General features: G+C 43.4%; 1 pseudogene across 1 annotated transcript; it reads right to left on the reverse strand.

The window, feature by feature from the left end:
• Positions 1-4,388: 4,388 nt before the first annotated feature.
• LOC308624517 (recombining binding protein suppressor of hairless-like) lies at positions 4,389-6,027 on the reverse strand (annotated as a pseudogene). The gene has a single exon. The product of its transcript is annotated as a recombining binding protein suppressor of hairless-like (transcript).
• Between the last annotated feature and the right edge of the window lie 601 nt (positions 6,028-6,628).

Raw genomic sequence — 6,628 nt, forward strand, 5'->3', positions numbered from 1 at the left:
CGATGCAGGGGACACGGGTTCGTGCCCTGGTCCGGGAAGATCTCACATGCCGTGGAGCGGCTGGGCCCATGAGCCATGGCCGCTGGGCCTGAGCATCTGGAGCCTGTGCTCCGCAATGGGAGAGGCCACAACAGTGAGAGGCCTGCGTACCGCAAAAAAAAAAAAAAAAAAAAAAAGGAAAGGATATACCAAATGGGCTCTATTGATAACATTAGTGATATTCAATATATAAAGTAATATTCAAGATAAAATATTTGAAACGCTTCCTGTGCTTACTTGATCCTTCACCCTTAACCCTCAAGGATGGCACCAGAAACTTGATCCCTAAAACATCCTGTGCCCACCCCTGGCACATAGTGTTGTGGTCTGTTCAAGAGAACTCTTATGGAGGTGTTTTGTGAGCACCAAAAGGGACGGAGGGCTAGGGCTTGCAGAACTGCTCTAAGACTATTCTGTAGGCCTCCTCTGAGCCTATAGGCAAATAAATATCTATCCTTGTAGTAACTTTTGTTCTGATACTTATTTCCTTACTCCCTCTCAGTATCTAACCCTCACTTACCTCTAACTCCTAAGGGTTCCAAGATAAGCCAAAAAGAGCCTGATATCCGTGAATGACCAAATTGGCTTAGGCCAATTTGCAACAAAGGTTCTATTGAGTTTTTCGCAGGATTGTCATGAAGCCCAAATCACTAAATGCATGTCAAAGTCCCTAGAGAATTTTAAAGAGCCATAGAGATGATAATAATAACAGGACCACATGTATCATTTGCTCAGTTTCCTCCTCTGGTTCTTCTCTAGGACCCAGTCGTTAACAGTTTGTTCTCTCTAGGCGATCTCTTCTATTCCCCTAGCCCTAAATATACATCATATGGGACTTCCCTGGTCGCACAGTGGTTAAAGGACCCACCTGCCGATACAGGGGACACGGGTTTGAGCCCTGGTCTGGGAAGATCCCACATGCCGCGGAGCAACGAAGCCCGTGTGCCACAACTACTGAGCCTGCGCTCTAGAGCCTGCGTGCCACAACTACTGAGCCCACGTACCACAACTACTAAAGCCCACATGCCTAGAGCCTGTGCTCCATGACAAGAGAAGCCACCGCAATGAGAAGCCCGTGCACTGCAAGGAAGAGTAGCCCCCACTTGCCACAACTAAAGAAAGCCCATGTGCAGCAACGAAGACCCAACACAGCCAAAAATAAATAAATTAATAAATTAATTTAAAAAAATATTAAATGCCCCTCTTGGGATGCCAATGCTGGTTAAATATATATATATATATATATATATATATATATATATATATATATATATACACACACACACATCATATGTTGAGGGCTTTCATATTTTTGTCTCCAGCCTTTGTCTCTCAACTAAGCACCAGATTATGTATATCCAACTGTCCACTGGACATCTCCAGTTGAAGAGGTCTAACAGGCATCCTAAACCGCCACAGCCAAAACACAGCTCTGGATCCTTTCTCTCTCAACAGCCCCATCACTACCACCTGCATCTTACCCATCTCAGAAGACGGTGCCGCCCAGACCAAAGACCTAGGAGTCATCTTTGGTTCCTCTCTTTCTGTCACAGCCCCATCCCCTCTCCCCACCTGATTCATCAGTGGCCCTCTACCCATCTCTGATGACACCACCCTAACCACCATCATCTCACACACTCCCTCCAAAAGCCTCCATACTGATCTCACTGATCCTCCCCCCGTACCCCCTGGACAGAACGGCTTTTTTTAATGTAAATGAGACAGTGTGACTTCCTGTTTCAACCTTCCAATGGCCTTCCATCACTCCTAGAATAAAAGCCAAACTCCTTTTCCGCAACTCCTGCTTCTAACCTCCTCTTCCTCTCTGGCCATCTCTCAACACCTCCACCCTCGCTCACTTCACTCCAGTCACGCTGGCTCATTCCTGTTTCTTCAACACCAATGTGACCCTTTCAGTCCCACCTTATGACCTTTCCACCTGTTTTTCCGTTGGCCCCAAAACTTTCTGAGTCTTCACCTGGCGACCTTTGTATCACCCCAATGTCAGCCAAGTCACCTCAGAGGGGCCTTTCCCAGCCACACAATCTAAAGATGACCCAGTATCCTTACACGTCACTTTCATGCCATCACTCAGATTTACTACTTACATAGCATTTCTCACTACTATCTTATTCATTTCTTTGCTTATATATTGTTTGTCTCCTCACTAGAATAAAAGTCCTATGAGGGCAGGAGCTTCATTTTGTTCATTAAAGACTCCCAGCATCTCCAACAGTGCCTGGCATAGAGAAAGATCTGGAAAACACTTGCCCAATGAATAAATGGGTTACTTATTTATTACAGCCTCTACATGACTTGTAGAAGTAAAGTCTGTGAGGAGAATGGATAAGCAAACTATAGTACATTCACATAAGAGAATACTATTCAGCAACGAAAAAGAATAACTGCTGATAATGCACAACAACATGATTGGATATCAAATACATTACGCTGAGCATGTACTATATGATTCTGCTCATAAGAAAGGCCAAGAACAGACAAAATTAATCTATGGTGTTAGAAGAGAGAACAGTGGTTAGTAATCTCTAGGATGGGGACTGACCTGAAGGACATGAAGAAACTTTCTGTAGGTTTGAAGCTACTTTGATTGGCATATAAGATACACATATTTTTATAATACATTTGCCAAAACCCACCAAATTGTGCACTTCAGATTTGTACATTTCCCTGTGTGGAAATTTTTCCTCAAATTGAAAACAAACAAGGGAAACCTACTTTTGTAAATAGAATGGCCAACTTCCTGGTATCAATCAATTCAGAATGAAATATCACTTTGCTTTAGCTCCAGTTCAGAGACTATTTTGGAATCCTAGGTTTTAGCATATCATTTGAGAATCATTTTAGAATATCTACCTGAGCTTCTTTAAGCTTCTTTGTGTCGGTGTGATGGGAGGAAACAGTTTGGCTCTATTTTTTACCATAAAAAATAACATAATATTCAGTGTGCGTCTGGCTCAGAAACAGGTTCCTGTTGGTTTTGATTTTTTTGCTTTGTTTCTTTGTGTGCAAAGTAGATTTGGCCTTATATATTTGCTCCTGGGGTGTTTTTTCAGGTAAGCAACAAGGGATGCCAAAGATATGCTAATCAGTGCAGACTTCTAAGTGTCACTCCTAAGTATAAAAACCTAAAGGAAGCAATCATCTTGAAAGCGTCCATCAGTTTGGACCAAAGAAATGAGTTTGCTTTAGCCAACAATAACTACATTTTATCCTTGTCAGGATAAAATCCTTTATCCTTTATCCTAAATTCTTCCATTGGTTACCCCCTCACCACCACCATGGTAGTGGGAAATACCTCCCACCCAGTAGCCAGCTTTATAGACAGGCAACGAGAAGCTCAGGGGAGTTGGTGGCTGCTGTGAGTTAGCTCCAAACAGCATTCCTGGTTTGGTTCGTTGTTTGGTCCCGGAAGAGTATGCTGAGCGGAGTTGACATAAATTTTCCAACAAGGGCTGCACCCTGAAAGAAAAGGTCCTCAGTCTAACATCCTCATCCTGATTGGTGAGCAATCCTTACTACTGACTTCCCTGTGCACAACCTTAAGTTCCAAGCTACAAATCACTTCCTCATCTTACATGTAGTTAAAAAGAACCTGCCCTTTACAACTTCAGCTAAAAGATGAACCCTCTCCTACACCTAGAGGCAGGTAGCTGGGTGTACATGTGTTGGGTCGGCATGATTTTTGTGCCTTCCGACTCAATTCAGGAAAGCCTTCCCCGGGGCGGGCTGGCCTGGAGTGGAGAAGAAGTATCTGTCTGAGAAGCCACACCAGGACACCCAGCCTGCAGCCTCCATGAGGCAGCACGCTGGCCCTGGTGACAGAAACTGCTGCTCCAAAGCCAGGGTGGCTCTTTCTCAGTAAGGCCCACCCAGGAGCCACTCGGCAGGGAAATGAGTGGGAGTTGACCCCAGTCTGTTGAGAAGAACAAGGAGAGGACAGGAAGGGATTCTACACTGGTCTCACTCCAAGCCTACAAGTAGCTCAAGAGTTGCGAAACTCAACTTTTAAGGGAAGGCTGGAGCAGGATATAAACAGAGAAGATGCAACGTTTTCCCTGAAGGAAGTTCAAAGCTCTTCCAATGAGTTTGATGAGGATTTGGTAAACTTTGGGTGTCCTCTGTGTCTCCAGAGCATCTAGCTCTTGCCTGAATAGGAAAAATTCCAAAGGCAAAGAGAGATAAGCCAATAAATAAGAGAACAAGCTCTGCTTCTTCTTTTTCCCTCCATTATGTAAAGCACCAGCTCAGGAGGCAAGGCCATGAACACGGGCATGTGGACTTAATTTTTTTCCAAAAGTTTGTACATTTTGATGGTTTTTGTTTGTTTGTTTTACTGTGGCTTCTGCACTTCAAATCAGCACTTGCAGGTAATGGGATTTTTGAATAGTATCACTGGGTATGAAAAGTTTTCCCAAGAAACCACAAAAGATTGTTCATTTTTTTCTTTCTTTTTTGGTCAACATTTTGCGGCACTCAAGTCAGTGTAAGTCCTAGCAAAAAGATGGTAGTTGGGACACAACTGTTGCTGTAGATGACATGACATTGGTTGAATTTGTGCTGACATTTGTGTAACTCCCCCCGCTGTTTGTGTTTGACTCATTAGGGGGCACTTGGCTGGAGTTGGCTCGAAGGATTGCTCCCGCCGCACTGCAATGTGGCCGTGGCCCTGGTTCTGGTGTGTAGGTAAAGGTAAGGCTGGTGGAATAAATGATTCCATCATTACGGACCAAAGTTACTGGAACCTGGACTGGCTGCCGGACCCATCTCCAACCTTCTTGGAATGCAGAAATGTCTGGGACAACACAGAGCATACTTTCTCCACATCTGTACATAGTTTCAGCTTCTGTATCCCCAAACCACACTCGTAAATTTGGAGTGAAATTCTGTCCTGTAAGTTCAAGATTGCTACATCCTCACTGCCATTCAACTGAAGACTTTCTACAACAGGCACCGGTGTGACTGGGGCAAGGACAGGGCCCATCCCCTCATAAAATGTATACTCTGCCTTATCCGTACTAATGATTGTCCAGGAAGCACCATCATTTATCATCTCCTTATTTGGTTCTTTGGGGCATGGAGTGGCCTGAAACCGAATTATTCTTTCTTGAGAAAGGCACAAGTACATTCTTTCTGTATCCTTAAGGTAAAATGCACATTTATGGCACTGTGACACAGGATCATCTGCATCCAGTAATGTGGTTTGCTTATCAACTTTCCTAATTATCAATCTTGGGAGTGCCATGCCAGTAACTGAACACACAAGTGTGACTGTTTGTCCATAATGGATGTATCCATCGCAGACAGAATTCTTCTCCTTTGGATTCATCATCATCCAAGAGATGAATGTAAAATGCTGCCCACTGCTGAGAACTGGCATGGAAATTACTTCCTTCTACATGCAAGCATCTGGTACTAACTGTCTGGGATCGAAGTCGATTAAACAGAGCCACCTTTGTTCCTGAGGCAATGCATAAGTCAGCATTTTTCAATGACTGCTTCTTTTTGGAAGGTTTGGAGGTAACTTTCATCTGCTTGCTGAGGAACACACCAATGTCATCACTACTGCCATAGAACATCTTTACAGACAGCATGAAGTGCTTTCTCTTGTCTGAGGCAGATATATACAATGTTTTGGCCGTGCAAAAGTTCTTTCCTTCCCAGTTTAGCTGCTGCATTTCTTGGCCACTATTTCTTATTCTAATAAATGCACAGGGTTAAGACTCTTGTTCAGAACAACCATCGCGTTCCATTTGTTCTTTTTTTCCTTCCATCCACTGCCCATAAGAAACACACAAGGAGGAGGGCAAAAAAACCTTTTTTTTCATTTCCATATGACTTCTGTGCAACTTTTGCATGAAGAATAAGTACAGTTTGATCCCCTTGCCCTTTTAAATAATTTCACATAGCTTCCCTAGTAAATCATTTAGGTGGAAGCCGCTCACCAAATTTTCTTTTAATCCATGCCATGGTACTTCAAGAACATGTTAAGGTAAGCCACAGGCTGGAACACTTCGATGCACCTCAAAACACCTCAGCCAGTGTATCTGTATCATTCTCCTTTCCTTTTGAGATCATAATGGTTCTGAAGAACTATAATGCTTCCAGTTCAATGATAGTTTCATAATTTCAATGACCTGTCACAGCAGGTGCCATCTTCCACCCATGTGGACTTTCGAGTCAGCCAGAACTGAGCCCAAATGTACCCCTTGCTGGCTGCATGAACTTGGGCACTCTCTTAACCTCTCTGATCCTCAGTTTCCTCATCTATAAAATGAGAATGACACTAGCATTTTCGCTCAGGGTTTATTGTAAAGAATTAAGGCCCAGCAAATCACTTAGCACAGTGCCTTGCACATAAAAAGGGCTCCATAAATGTTATGCCTTGACTCAGTAAATATTTTAGTAAGTAGTTCCCGTAGTGCTGGTGATTAATGTAAATAAGTGATTTAATTAACTAGAAGCAAATGGCTCTTCCTGAATTACCTACCCTGGAATCCATCTCTCCAGCTTTGCTGGAATGTAGCCATGTCTATAGTGATTTGGGGGATCTTGCTTATTCATAAAGGGA

The sequence above is a fragment of the Mesoplodon bidens genome (assembly GCF_964165515.1).
Source record: "Mesoplodon bidens genome assembly, chromosome: 1".
NCBI lineage: Eukaryota > Metazoa > Chordata > Mammalia > Artiodactyla > Ziphiidae > Mesoplodon > Mesoplodon bidens.